This window comes from Notamacropus eugenii, chromosome 4 (assembly GCF_028372415.1).
Source record: "Notamacropus eugenii isolate mMacEug1 chromosome 4, mMacEug1.pri_v2, whole genome shotgun sequence".
In the NCBI taxonomy this organism is placed as follows: domain Eukaryota; kingdom Metazoa; phylum Chordata; class Mammalia; order Diprotodontia; family Macropodidae; genus Notamacropus; species Notamacropus eugenii.
In genome coordinates this window covers 440,804,669-440,818,356 of record NC_092875.1, presented here as the reverse complement: position 1 = coordinate 440,818,356, position 13,688 = coordinate 440,804,669, and positions in this window count along the sequence as shown.

The window sequence follows — 13,688 nt, the reverse complement described above, 5'->3', positions numbered from 1 at the left end:
TTTAAAGTGTGTTGTGCCTTTTTGGAGAGCCAGTTGTTAAATACACCATAATAGAAAGAAATAAATATATAAATTTATGTATTATTATAACTGTATGATATCTAAACACATAATTATATATAAGCATATAATATAAATAAATGTAATACAAAGCATACTGCTACCTCAGTAGCCATAGAACAAGTCTGATCTCTTCTCTGTGACAGCCCTTCTATGTATTAGAAGGTAACCCTCCTGTCACTACTGAGTCTCTTCTGTCTTTTTTCTGCCTTCATCATTTCCCTAACACATTAATTTTAAAACAGACCTAAGTGCTTACTGCTACATGTCTAGCACAATGTAAAGCTATGTGCTATGTGTGCGTACAAAGAAGTCTAGGATGTGATCTTAAACCTCAGGGCATTTCGAATCCATTTGGGTGGGTAGGACGTACATAAACAACAAGTTAAGTAATGATATAACTCATAATACAAATAATAGGTACTATGACAGTTCAGAAGAGGTAAAGCGCTCTCTCGGCCCAGAGGATCTGGGAAAGAATGTTTCAAATAAGAGGCAGGACTGAATGTGAAGGACAGGTGATTTGGAGAAGTAAAAAGGGCCAGGGGGGACATTCTGATTTATCCAGAAGAGTGTAAACAAAAGCAGAGTTCAAAATACACAAGAAGAATTCAGGATATAGGGAGCACCTCAGTTCTGGCTGGAGGACTGGGTGACAGTAGTACTGAATTGAGGTCTTGGATTGGAAAGGCAAGGGAGAGCCAGGCTCTGGTATGCCTTGAAAGCCAGGCTGGAAGATTTGGATTTAACCCAGTAAGTAATGGGCAGTGGTTGAAGGTTCTTGAGCAGCGAAGTAGCATGATAAAAAGCAGTATTTTAGGAAGATGAATCTGGCAACGCATTTCAAAAAAATCTGGGAAGGATGGATTAGGATGAGTAAAACACTGAAGATGGAGCCAAAGCAGGAAGCTATGCCAGGAGTTCAGGCTTCAGTGTTTGGGAACCTGGTTACCTGGGGCACTAATGACATGATGATGAATAGTGATGACAAAAACGAAATTAGGCAACTGGAGATGTGGGAGCTTAGAAGAGAGGTCAGGACTCTCAGGTCTAGATTTTGGCATTATCAGCATTTGGAGTATATTGTAGCCCAGGTGAGAGAAAAGTGATAGCTGAAGTGGAGAAGTTCTTGGAGGGAGAGAATAGAAAGAGAGAAGGGGAAGAGAAATGCAGAGGGGTCAAAGATTAAGCAGAGTTTTTGTTTTCCTAGTTTTATGTTTTCATTTTAATGTCTTTAAGTCACTCTCATTTCCCAGCAGGTGAATAAATGGGAAGAGGGGAGGAAACATAATTTCTGGACCTCTTTTTGTCACTAGCACTTACATGACCAATTAAGATGACCAAGTCAGATGAATCCAATTATTTCTTATTCATTAGCCTTTATATAGTAGATTCAATCTCTTGGATAGACCCAGTCCTTATTAGTCACACTAGAACACATACACAATGATATGAATATCATTGGATCAAGAATATCTATTCTTGGTCATCTTAATTTGTCCATCAACCAAATTGGAATATTTGATAAGGGAACTATGGCTTGGGGCTTGACTCTGACCATACTTAAAATAAATGATTTCTCTTGACTTGGTTGTTCTCTATAGATATGGGTACAGATGAGTTCCCAGAGTAAATATTTATCAATTTCTTGATTGACTTTCCTATATAGTCTTTTCCTTTATATTACCAGTAATCTTTTTCTCCTTTTGCCATTCAAATCAGACCCTTACTTAGAATGTTCAGTTATGGGCCCTGTCATAGAAAACTTGAGAATTTAGAGGAAGGCAATGAAGCTGAAAGGGATGAAAGTGGAAAGACAAAGGACTAAGTCTTATTACTTGAGACAAGACAAAAGAAGAAAACTGTTGATCTTTATATGTAAGAATTTTGGGGCAATGTCTAGACCTGGGATTTCATGGAGGCAGGCTATTCCTAGTTAGGGAAGTCACTCTACAATATAGATTCAGAGAATTGCCTGGGACATTGAAAGTTTAAAGAATGTGTTTAGGGTCACAAGCCACTGAATATTAGAGGTGAGACTTGAACTCAGGTCATCTTGATTCTGAAGTAAGCCTTCCAACAGCTGTGCTAAGCACTTTACAAATATTTTCTCATTTTATCCTCAACACCATCCCTGGGAGGCAGGTGCTATTAATAGTCCCATTTTACAAGTGAGGAAACTGAGGCAAATGTGGGTTAAGTGACTTGACAGCTAGTAAGTGTCTGAGGCCACATCTGAACTCAGGTCTTTGTGATTCCAGGCATGGTCCTCTATCTATTGCACCATCTAATTGTCCCCACTATTGAAGGACTAGATGAAAAGTGCTATCAATGCACTCTATATTTGATACTGTGGGGGCAAAGCCCTGCCAGCCTATCCTTAATTACAACTCTGATATAGTTGATATGCTGGTTCCATATCTGAAACTTTTCCAGCTTGGCAGGAACTCTGTGGCATAGCCTTTAAGAAACCAGAATCACTTTCATGACATGATAAGGCATTAAGAAAGAGAGGGGTTATTACACATATTAATATAAAAGTTAAAAAAATATATCTATGTATCCATATGTATCCATATCCACAAATGTATTATATATATTCCTAGAATATATATATATTTATACATCTATCTTTATCTACATCTATATCTATGTTCTGAGCAGCTGTTCTTCATTTCTGAAAAGATAAATTTAAGCTAGCTAGACTTAATGGTTAGATTCTGAATGAGGCTATATGATTGAGGCTAATAATTGTATTTTTTTCTTCTCTAAATATCTAGAGAATTATTTTACATTCTTACTGTACCTTTTTTGCTTTATTATCATCTTGCCTAGAAATAAGAGAATGGAGGCTCTAATTTGTAGGGAAGTAGGAGGAAAGTTCTATATAACAACAATAAAGTCAAATAAAGTATGTAGATTGCATCATACAAATGGATTTTATCTTGTGTCTTTGTGTGACCTCATGCCTTATGTTGTCTGCTAAATAGATTCTCATCTGCCAGTTGGGGCCAGAGAACCTAGCATCCAGGGACAGAGAGGGAAGCTTCTGGAGAACCTCAACAAGGTGAAACAAGATATTAAAAAATGATCTTGTGTACTTGTGTCCTGCATGCATGGGCTTTGTCTGTTATCTGCTAAATACCTGAAGCCCTCTGCCAAGTGGAGCAGAAAAAGTCCAGGATCCAGGGAAGGTTCTGGTAGTCCAATAATTTTTAAACTGTCTCTCCTGGATCTAATTTCCAGGTCAGTTGTTTTCCCAATGAGATATTTCACAGTGTTTGCTATTTTTTCATTTCTTTGGCTTTGTTTTATAGTTTCTTGATTTTTCATGAAGTCATTAGCTTCCATGTGCTCCATTCGAATCTTTAAGGAATTCTTTTCTTCAGTGAGCTTTTGGACCTCCCTTTCCATCTGGCCAGTTCTGCTTTTTTAGGGCATTCTTCTCCTCACTGGCTTTTTGGGTTTCTTTTGCCATTTCGGTTAGTCTATTTTTTACAGTGTTCTTTTCTTCAGCATTTTTGGGGTCTCCTTTAGCAAGCAGTTGACTCATTTTTCATGCTTTTCTTGCATCTCATTTCTCTTCCCAATTTTTGCTCTACTTCTTTTACTTGATTTTCAAAATCCTTTTTGAGCTCTTCCATGGCCTGAGACCAATAGATATTTTTCCTGGAAGCTTTAGATGAAAGAGCTCTGACTTTGTTGTCTTCTGTTTGTATACCTTAGTCTTCCTTGTCACAAAAGTAAGATTCCACAGAAAAGATTCTTTTTCTGATTTTTGCTCATTTTCCCAGATATTTACTTGACCTTTGAGCTCTTTGTTAAGGTAGTTCTCTGCTTCCCGTGGGGGTGGGGGTTATACTCTCAACCACTCGATCCCCCCACAGTACATGGTCCTAGAGTTCCAGAAACAGTCCCTGCTGCTGCTGCCGCCAGTGCCTCTTACCCAGACTCCTCCACCCCCTCCGCTGCCCTGCGGCTGGTGTCTGACCACTCTACTCTCTCATACAGGTCCCACTGTTTTTGCTACTGATCTTCCAATTTGTTTTTCCACTGACCTTCCAGTTTGTCCTCAGTGTTTTGGGGTCGTGAAGTCTGGAAACCACCATAGGTGTCTGAGATTCAGTCCCATCTGTGCCAGGGAGGCCCATGCTGGACTGAGCTCTGATCCCAGCATAACACAATAGACACTTCCTGGCAACTTTGGGCTGGAGATTTTCTTCACTCCATCATTCTGTGGGTTCTGGAACCCCAAAATTTGTTTAGAGTCATTTTCACAGGTATTTGTCTGGCTTTGTGGGGAGCACTCTAGCAAGTCCGTGCTGTTACTCTGCCATCTTGGCTCTGCCTTCCTGCCCCTTTTCCTCCCCCATCCCTCCAGGGAAGGAGGAGAGAAGTGACAAAGTGAAACAAGATCTGTAGATCTTGTTAGATAATTAGAACTTGTCTGGTGTCCTTGTGTCTTGTCTATGTAGCACCTGGGGGCATCTCCCCTCCCTACCCCAAGTCATGGATCCTGGTTATTCCAGGTTCAAGGTATTATATAGTTCCACATCCATCCATCAATGTGCTTACCTCTAATATCCAGCCAAAAGATATAGTTTAAAGCAAAGACATTTAATGAGATAACATAGTAAGAAAGAGAACAACAAAACATTTCCTCATAAACTTGTGGCACAGTCTCCATGAAAAAACACATCAACGGGGAGAGTAGAGATGCACATAAGGGATATGTATAGAGAGGCGCCTTTGGGGAAAACCTGTGGCCAGGGCACAAGTGTGGTGGGATGAAACAAAGACACTCTCAAGGTCTCTCTCAAGAAACTTTGGATTTGACATGGAAGACACTGGCACAGGACCGCTCAGCATGATGTGCCTGCATAAGAAAAGGTGCTGTGCTCTTTGAGCAAAGCAGAATTGAGACAGCACAAAGTAAATGAAGGATGCCCAAATTTGGGATATCCACCCCAAATATTCACACAGATTATCTGTGCCCATCCTGTGACAGAGCATTCCAGACTCGTATTAGTCTGATCAGCCACAGTCAGACACACTGAAATTTCCCTTTACAATGGTGATGTCATTTTGGTCCTCTTCGAAGATGAAGGACAGCAATCAACTATATGATAGCTATCTTGGGTATTAGCTACTTAGGGTACATGTTATACAATAGCTAACTTGGGTTTTAGTTATAGAATAGCTACCTTCGGTAATAACTAGCTACTTAGGATACTAACTGCCTAGGCTACTATATGTTTAGGTTACAAGTTGCATAGGATACAAGCTACCTAGGGTACTAGCTATATACTAGTTCCCTAGGTTACAAGCTACCTAAGCTACTAACTGCCTAGAGAACTGACCACCTCGGGTTCTAGCTACTTAGCTACAGAGTCTCTATGTTTTGTTCAAAAGAGTTTGGTGCCTGCAAAAATATATTACAGTGGAGGGAAAGAGGGGAGGGAGATGAGCATTGTTTGAGAAGTACTCTCATCTGATTGGATTCAGGGAGGGTACAACAAACTCAGTTAAGTGCAGAAATATAAATTAGCTCTACAGGCAGCAGGAGGGGAAGAGGGAAAGAAAAGGGAGGGGAGGCTGAAAGGGAGAGAAGAAGTAGTAAGGGAAAGGGGATTAAAAGAGAGGGCGCTGAAAGAAGGGAGGGAAGACTGAGGGGGGTGATGGTCAAAAATTAAAACTGGTGGAGGGGAAGGGAGAAGGGAGAACTGAAAGCATAAACCAGGGGAAAGGGGATGGAGGGAAAGACATAGACAGTAATCATGTGAATGTGAATGGGATGAACTCTCTCATAAAATGGAGAGGGATAGCAGAATAGATTAAAAAGCATAATCCAACAATATGTTGTTTACAAGAAACACATCTGAACAGGGGGCATACACACAGGGTAAAGGTAAAAAGTTGGAGCAGATTGTTTTGTGCTTCAGCTGATGTAAAAAAAGCAGGGGTAGCAATCTTAATCTCAGACAAAGCAAAAACAGAAATAGATCTAATCAAAAGAGAGAAGGAAACTATATCCTGCTAAAAGGCACTATGGACAATGAAGAATTTGGTGCCAGAAACTGAGTTTCCAGATAGAAATGAGATAGACAGATAACTCTAAACCAAGACCAGGTCCCCAGCTGCAGAGCTTTCCTTTGCTGTCCAGTTTCTGGTTTTAGCTGAAATTCTTGGCCATGGTGCTATCTCTTAGAAGAGTAGGCTCTTCAATGGCCTTTTAGTTCAATAGTTAGAAGCTACTGCTCTTTTAGGAGAATAGCCATCCTCAGTCTTGAGGAAAATACCCTTTTCAGATTTTTCCCCCCTTATGAAATAATGCTTTATTTTCTTCTAAATCTTGGCTGTGCAGTTCTAGCTATAGATTCTCAGCTTGAGGTGCCAAACTGTTTAGAACAAAGAGACTCTCAAAGTTAAGTAGCTAGTATCCTCATTCTTAAGTCTGAGTCTATCTTTTGTTTGCACTAGACTTCCTGGTTCAGGGCCCTGAGTCTGTCTATCCTAGCTCTTATATATCCTTGCATGCGATAAGCATTCTCTATCTCTCCTGATTTTAATTTCTGAAGGCCAGGCTACTCCTACTCATTACCTGTGTAAAGATTATTTATTTAATAATTGCCAAATAGCTCTGGGGTTTGGATTTCCTCGGTTTTTCCAAACCCAACTATCTTTAAATTAATTAAGCTGTCCCTTCGTTCCACCTCCTCCCCTAGGGCCAATATCCTCTCCAGTAAAGTCCTGGAGAGCAGTTGTAAGGTGAAATAAAGTGGGAAGCTTTAATTATTTTTCCACCTCAAATTTCATGTTTCAGTAAATAGGCATTTTGCACAACAGTTAACCAAAAGAGCTACCAAAAAGAAGACAAACAACTAAAGAAATCTGCTTCAAGCAAGTATGAAGTACAAGGAGAATTTTGTAGTGAACTTCAGAGATGAATGTCCTATAGTTGTGCTTCTGTCAGTACCATGTGCTTTCTCTGTCTATACAAAATGCAAGCTGATGTCTGTCCTAGAGAATAAAGTGAAAGAACTTGAGGTATCAGGAAGAACAATAGATTCCTTAAGAAAATGGAAGAAGTACTTCAAGGAGGATATGAGAAAAAGGATATAAAGAAGGGGCAGAGGAAATTGTCACCTATGTTATGTGGTTGGAGGGCAGAAGAATATGAGAGAACACAGTAAGGAAGGAAAGCAAAAGGTTCACTGTGCAATCAGATGCATATAATCAGTATGAACGAATTCATTATGTGACACATTTTTTCTCTCCTTCCTAACTCCTACCCTCATACTATGAGACTCCAATATATATATTGACACCCCCTCAAATGTCCTAAATGTTCAGTTCCTCAAATTACCCATTTTCCATGAGCTACCCCTCTTCTCCACTTCAACCACACACAAATACAGTCAGACCCTTGATCTTGGTATCATCCATAAATATACCATCTCTGTGTTAAGAATTATGAACTCCCCTTTACCAACCATAATCTATTGGCTTTTCACCTCTCCCTCTACCTTCCTTTACAAAACTCTTCCTCCACATGGTGATCTCCAGTCTTTGGACCCTTCAATTCTTTCTCAAGCCATCTCCCGTGCACTAACCACTCTCTCCTCTTGACCTTTTCATCATGACCCTCTGTTGAACTAATTAAACTCAACGCTGTCGTCTTCTCTTAAATTCCTAACCTCCTTATCATGTCTCAAATTATGCCCAGCCAAGCCTCAGCCTTTAGTCATTTCCACCATTAGTGACCTGTACTCCTATATGTGTACTGCTGAATGAAGATGAAAAAAATCACACAACCGTTCTGACTGGGTCCACTACAAATTTATGTTATATAACCTCAACTGGGTCCTAATTGCTGCTAGGCAATCCTACCATCCCTACCTTATCAGCTCACTTTCCAACTCTCCACAGGGCCTCTTCCAAATCTTTTCATGCCTCCTCAAACCTCCCAGGGCTCCCCCTACTCTCTCAGGTCATGTTTTACAGAAAAAATTGAATTCATTCACCATGAGTTCCCTCTTCTCCCTGCTTCCTCATTTTCTATCATTCAGGTGCTTTCTACTATCTCCTTCTTCACCTCTGTCTCACATGACTTACTCCTTACCAAGGCTAACCCCTCTACCTGGTCTCGTAATCCCATTCCATCCTGTCTCCTCCAACCGATTGTCCCCTATGTCATCCTCAGTCTTACTTATTTTTCATTCTTGACCTGTTCATTCCTTACTGTCCACAAAGATGTCTCCCCTATCCTAAAAAACCTTCATTTGATCCTTCTATCCCTGCAATTTTCCTATATTTCTTCTGCCCTTTGTAGCTAAACTCATAAAAAATGACACTACACTTTCTTTTCTCTCACTCTCTCTGACCTTATCATTCCTTTGAAACTGCTCTCTCCAAAGTTACCAGTGATCTCTAAGTTGCCAGATCCAGTGGCCCATAACCTCAGATGTTTATATACAAATGCACAAAGTATGGATAATTAAAAAAGAAAAATGTTGCTTTACAAGTATCATAGAGATGTGGTGATATTGAAATTTGTGACTTGATTTTGGTTCCAGAAGAGTATATTTATTTAAAATGAAGAGAATTGAAAAAAGTGGGATCAGTGGGGACCAGTACTGTATATTAACAACATACTTATGTGAAAAAATCCAGAACCTTGAGGAAAGAAATATCTTAGAGAACATTTGGATGAGGATTAATGGAGATAGAAACAGAATGTTGTCATAGAGTACGTTACAGACCACCTGGACAGAAGGAAGAATTAGATAAAGATCTTGGGAAGCAGGTTACAAAGCTATGATGGAAGAACGATAATGTAGTGATGGAGGAATTTAATTATCTCGACATCTGTGGGAGCTTTCTTTTTTCCAAAAGCAGAATGGTTCATACATTTACGAATTGGCCTAACGATAATTTCATCCTTCAAAACATGGAGGGCGCAACAAGGAAATTGCTATTCTACATCTGATTTTGAATAATAATGTACTAATTTCTAACATGAATAAAAGTAACTTTGAGGCAAGTGACTACTCTATTATAGATTTTGTAATAGTAAAGGAGATCAAAGTTATGCATGGTTTGAGATACACCCTAGATTTGGGGAGATCAGATGTCAAAATTTCAGAGAAAAAATAGGCAGGATCCAAATTTACTATTTTGAGAAGGAAATCAGCTCAAGAGAAATGAGAAGAACTCAAGAATGAAAATGAAGATATAAGTAGAAATGATTCAGATGGGGAGGAGAAAGAACTGATGTCTAAAGAGACTGATCTAGTTGCGCAGTGAATTCATTGACAGACAGGTTTTTATAAAGATATCTATATCTACCTATCATCTATCTATTTATACTTATCTCTCTATATCTAGACATATATCTACATAAATCTATCTATCTACTATTTATCAGTTTATCTATCATCTATAATTGGAATCTAAGGAAAGTAACTGAGCAAGATAAGGTCCTATAAGCTTTGAGTCAGGATTTTTAAAGGCCAGAATGATCAGAGGCTGCTAATGAGTACTTAGGACAACACAAAGGGTTGGGTTTTTTTTTTCCTTTAATTGCAAGAGAAAGATTATAAAAGGGATAAAACTGCTGCTTTGGGTAGATGGCAGATAGTGGAGAGAAGACAGAGCACTTGTTTTGCTTCTATTTTCTGTGCCAAAGAGAATGACCTTGTATTCAGATGGATGTAAACTTAAGAAAAGCAGTATAATGATCCAAGAGTATCTAGCTTCTCTCACTGTATACAGGTTTCCAGGCCCAGAGAAAATTATATCTTAATTATATACTGAAAAGGTTGAATAATGTGGCTGCTGAACTTCTGCTGCTGGTCTGTAAAAGAACTTAGAGAATGGGAGAGATTCCATAGGATTAGAGAAGTGCAAATATTGTGACAAATTTAAAAAATAGAGGGAAGAGAGTGGAGTGTATAGATAAGTAGTATGACTTCTATTTCTGGCAAAATCCCAGAATACATCTGTAAAGGAATGGTGTGTGGACCTGTGAACAGTGAAACAGTGATTACTAGAAATCAGTATGACTTTATCAAGCATGGTTCATGCTAAGGGAGGGGGAGCCAATGTGGTAGAGTAGCAAGAAGCAGTATAGAACTACCATCCATAACCCCTCCAAACAGATCTAAAAAATGCACCAGACCAAAAACAGAAAAAAATCACAATTAATCCTTTGTCCAGCCCAGTTTATCATAGAGAGATATAGAGGTCTGCTGATAACATAGACCCCTAACATGGGTCAGGGTAGGAGCTTTATGGAGCACTGGAGTGACCAGGGAGAGGCTGTGCACCAGGGCGAAAGAAGTTTCCAGACCCATCCTAGGGCACTGAGACAGAGCTGTCAACTAGCAGCTTTGTCTCCCACTCTCAGTTCTGGAGGCAGATACTTCTCTCAAGAGGCCCTGTGCATTGGTTTAGCCTTCCTGTGTAGAGATGTACAAAATAGTGTACCGAGAAAGGAGAAAGTTCATAAGCAAGTGGTTTGGCTCAGTCCCTAGGAGACCTTTCTAGCATCCAAAGAGGAATAAATGGAGTGGGAATCCCAGACTGATGGGGATCCTGCACTTCTGCAATTCTAAACTGGCAGAATGTTGATAGGGATGGAGTCCAACAGCAATCTATTATTGTTCAGGCCCTAACCCAGGGTAGGAAGTTGAAGATCTAAGACCAGGGGAACAGCAATGAGATTTTTCCCTGGATCAGACCACTTGTGGATTACTGAGAGCTGACAGATTCCCAGCTCATTTCTGGGATCCTGGAATAGCAAAACACTCAACACCCCAAGAAGACAACAAGATTAACCTAGATCTTTTCTTCAGCAATGGGGCAGAGCTTGCTTCTAATATCAAGTCTGAAGTTAGGAAGCAGGTTGGAAGAATGAGAAGACAAAAATGAACTCTAGAATAAAGAGCTTTTATAGTGGCAGGGACATTCAAGACACAAATATAGAAGAGAATGACTCTAAATCACCTAAAAACAACGTCTCAGAGAAAAACATGACTTGGGCACAAACTCAGTTAGAATTCCTGAAAGAGATATATAGTCGAAAAAAGTTAAAAATGCTTTTATAAATGAAATGAGGAAGCTTGGGAAATAAAATGGAAAAGAAATGAGAATTATGAAAGAACTGGAAAGTGAATTGATAGTTTGGCATAAGAGATACAAATTCTTGCCCAAACAACAAACTCCTTGAAAATTCAGATTGACCAAAAAGAAGCCAATGACTCCATGAGGCAATAAGAAATATTAAAACAAAGTCAAAAGGCTGAAAAATTGGAAAAAAAGGTAAAGTATTTTATACAAAAACAACTGACTTGGAAAATAAACAAAATAGAAAAAAATTAAGAATCAATGAACTATTTCAAAAGAATAAATTAAATCTATCTAAATTCATATGAAAAAATGCTCTAAATCACTTTTGATTAGAGAGATGCAAATCAAAACAACTTTGAGGTACCACATTATCAGATTGGCTAACATGACAAAACAGGAAAATGATAAATGTTGGAGAAGATGTGGGACAGTTGGAACACTAATTCATTGTTGATGGAGCTGTGAGATGATCTAACCATTCTGGAGAGCAATCTGCAACTATGCCCAAAAGGCTATGAAAATGTGAATACCCTTTGATGCAGCAATATCACTTCTAGGACTGTATCCCAAAGAGATTTTAAAAATGGGAAAAGGATTCATGTGTACAAAAATATTGATAACAGCTGTTTTTGTGGTGGCCAAGAACTGGAAATTGAGGGCATATCCATCATTTGAGGAATAGCTGATCAAGTTGTGGTAGATGAATGTAATGGAATACTATTGTGCTATAAGAAATGATGAACAGGTGAACTTCAGAAAAACCTGGAAAGATTTACATGAACTGATGTTGAGTGAAGTGAGCAGAACCAGAAGAATATCGTTCACAGAAACAGTCACAGTGTGCAATGATTGATTTTGACAGATTTAGTCCTTCTCAGCAATGCAAAGACCTAAAACAATTCCAAAGGACTCATGATGGAAAATTCCATCCACATCCAGAGAAAGGACTATGGAGTTGGAATGCAGAGTGATGCAGACTATTTTATTTTTTGTTTTATTTTGAATCATTTTTTTCTTTCACGTGGTTTCTCCATTGTGTTATAATTCTTCTATGCAACATGACTGATTTGAAAATGTGTTTTGTAGGAATGTACGTGTAGAGTCCCTATCAAACTGCATGCCATCTTGGGAAGGGAGAGAAAGGCCACAAATGCTAATATCTAAAAAAGCAAGGTAATAGACAATTCCCTTCATTAATCATTTCCTTTTTATCCTGCATATAGGATATATGCTTGTTGTCTGCCCCATTAGATTGTGAGTTCCTTGATGAATAGGTCCACTGATCCTGATAAAGCTTCTACTTTAGATTCTTAGTCCAAATGAGCTACTTCACAGCCTTCTTCTTCATCTGTCCAAACCCAATTGTTTTTCAATTCTTCTCTGATTATATAACCACCTCAATGTCTAGCACCTCTGTCATTTCCAGCTCCTTTTCCCATTTGCTTTTCTCAAATTTCATACTATCATTCTCAGCCCTCCAATCCCAACCATCATCCCAATTTGTTTATATATTCTTCCCTGCTACCCCCTTTTCTGAAAATGTGCCCATCCTGTACAATATTCTGTAGCCCTCAGTCATTCCCCACAGCAATTTTATACGAGCACAAAGGGCCAGAGATCAATATTTCATATTACAGTTATTTCTTCTCCATCATGGGGGTTAGGGATATGGTGCCCCCCCCCCACCATCTGGAAAATCTGTGTAAAATGTTTTAGCCCTCCCTTTTTACCAGAGAAGAAGTCTGAATTAGTATGGTATTAAAAGATAAAAATATATTGATATTATACAATACTATACATATACATGCATTTCTGAGTTTCTAAATTTTTTCTGTATTGTCTGCTGGCTTTTGCATGTCATCTTTGGCTCCCACAAAACTCCCCCAAATTCCCATTTAATTTCTTATGCTGACCCTTGATATATAGAAACCATTATGGGGAAAATTTCAATGTGGAGGGATAATTGTTCTCTTTTTGTGTGGGTGCTGGTAATCAATATCCCTTCCTAATTTACTGATTCTCCTAGAAGTATGGAATTCAGAAAGATGGAGAAAAAAACACAAATTAGACATATACATCACACAAAGGCAGTATGGTACTTAATGGTGAAGAGGACTGTGAAGGAGGAGGCAGGATATCTGGGTTCTAGTATTAGTTTACCTAGCACTGAAGTGTGACTGTTCTCTGTTGTCTCCTCTGGAAAGGGAGGACAATCAGACTTTACATGTTTGTGAAGTAAAGAGAATGGGACAGATAATCTGGACAGGACCAACAATGATACTATTGGAAAACATAACTTTTTTTTAAGACCAAAGAAAAGTTGAGAGGTCTGTGTGCCATCAATCAGCTACAATTCATTGTCACAAAGAACCAGCTGCTCCATCTCCATTGCCTCAGAGGATAGCATTCTTGCCCAGAGTGTAATTTCATTTCATGGTCAGACCACATACAATTTAGCCCTTTCCCTTGCGTGTTTTGTAAGTGTGCCAGCTACAGAT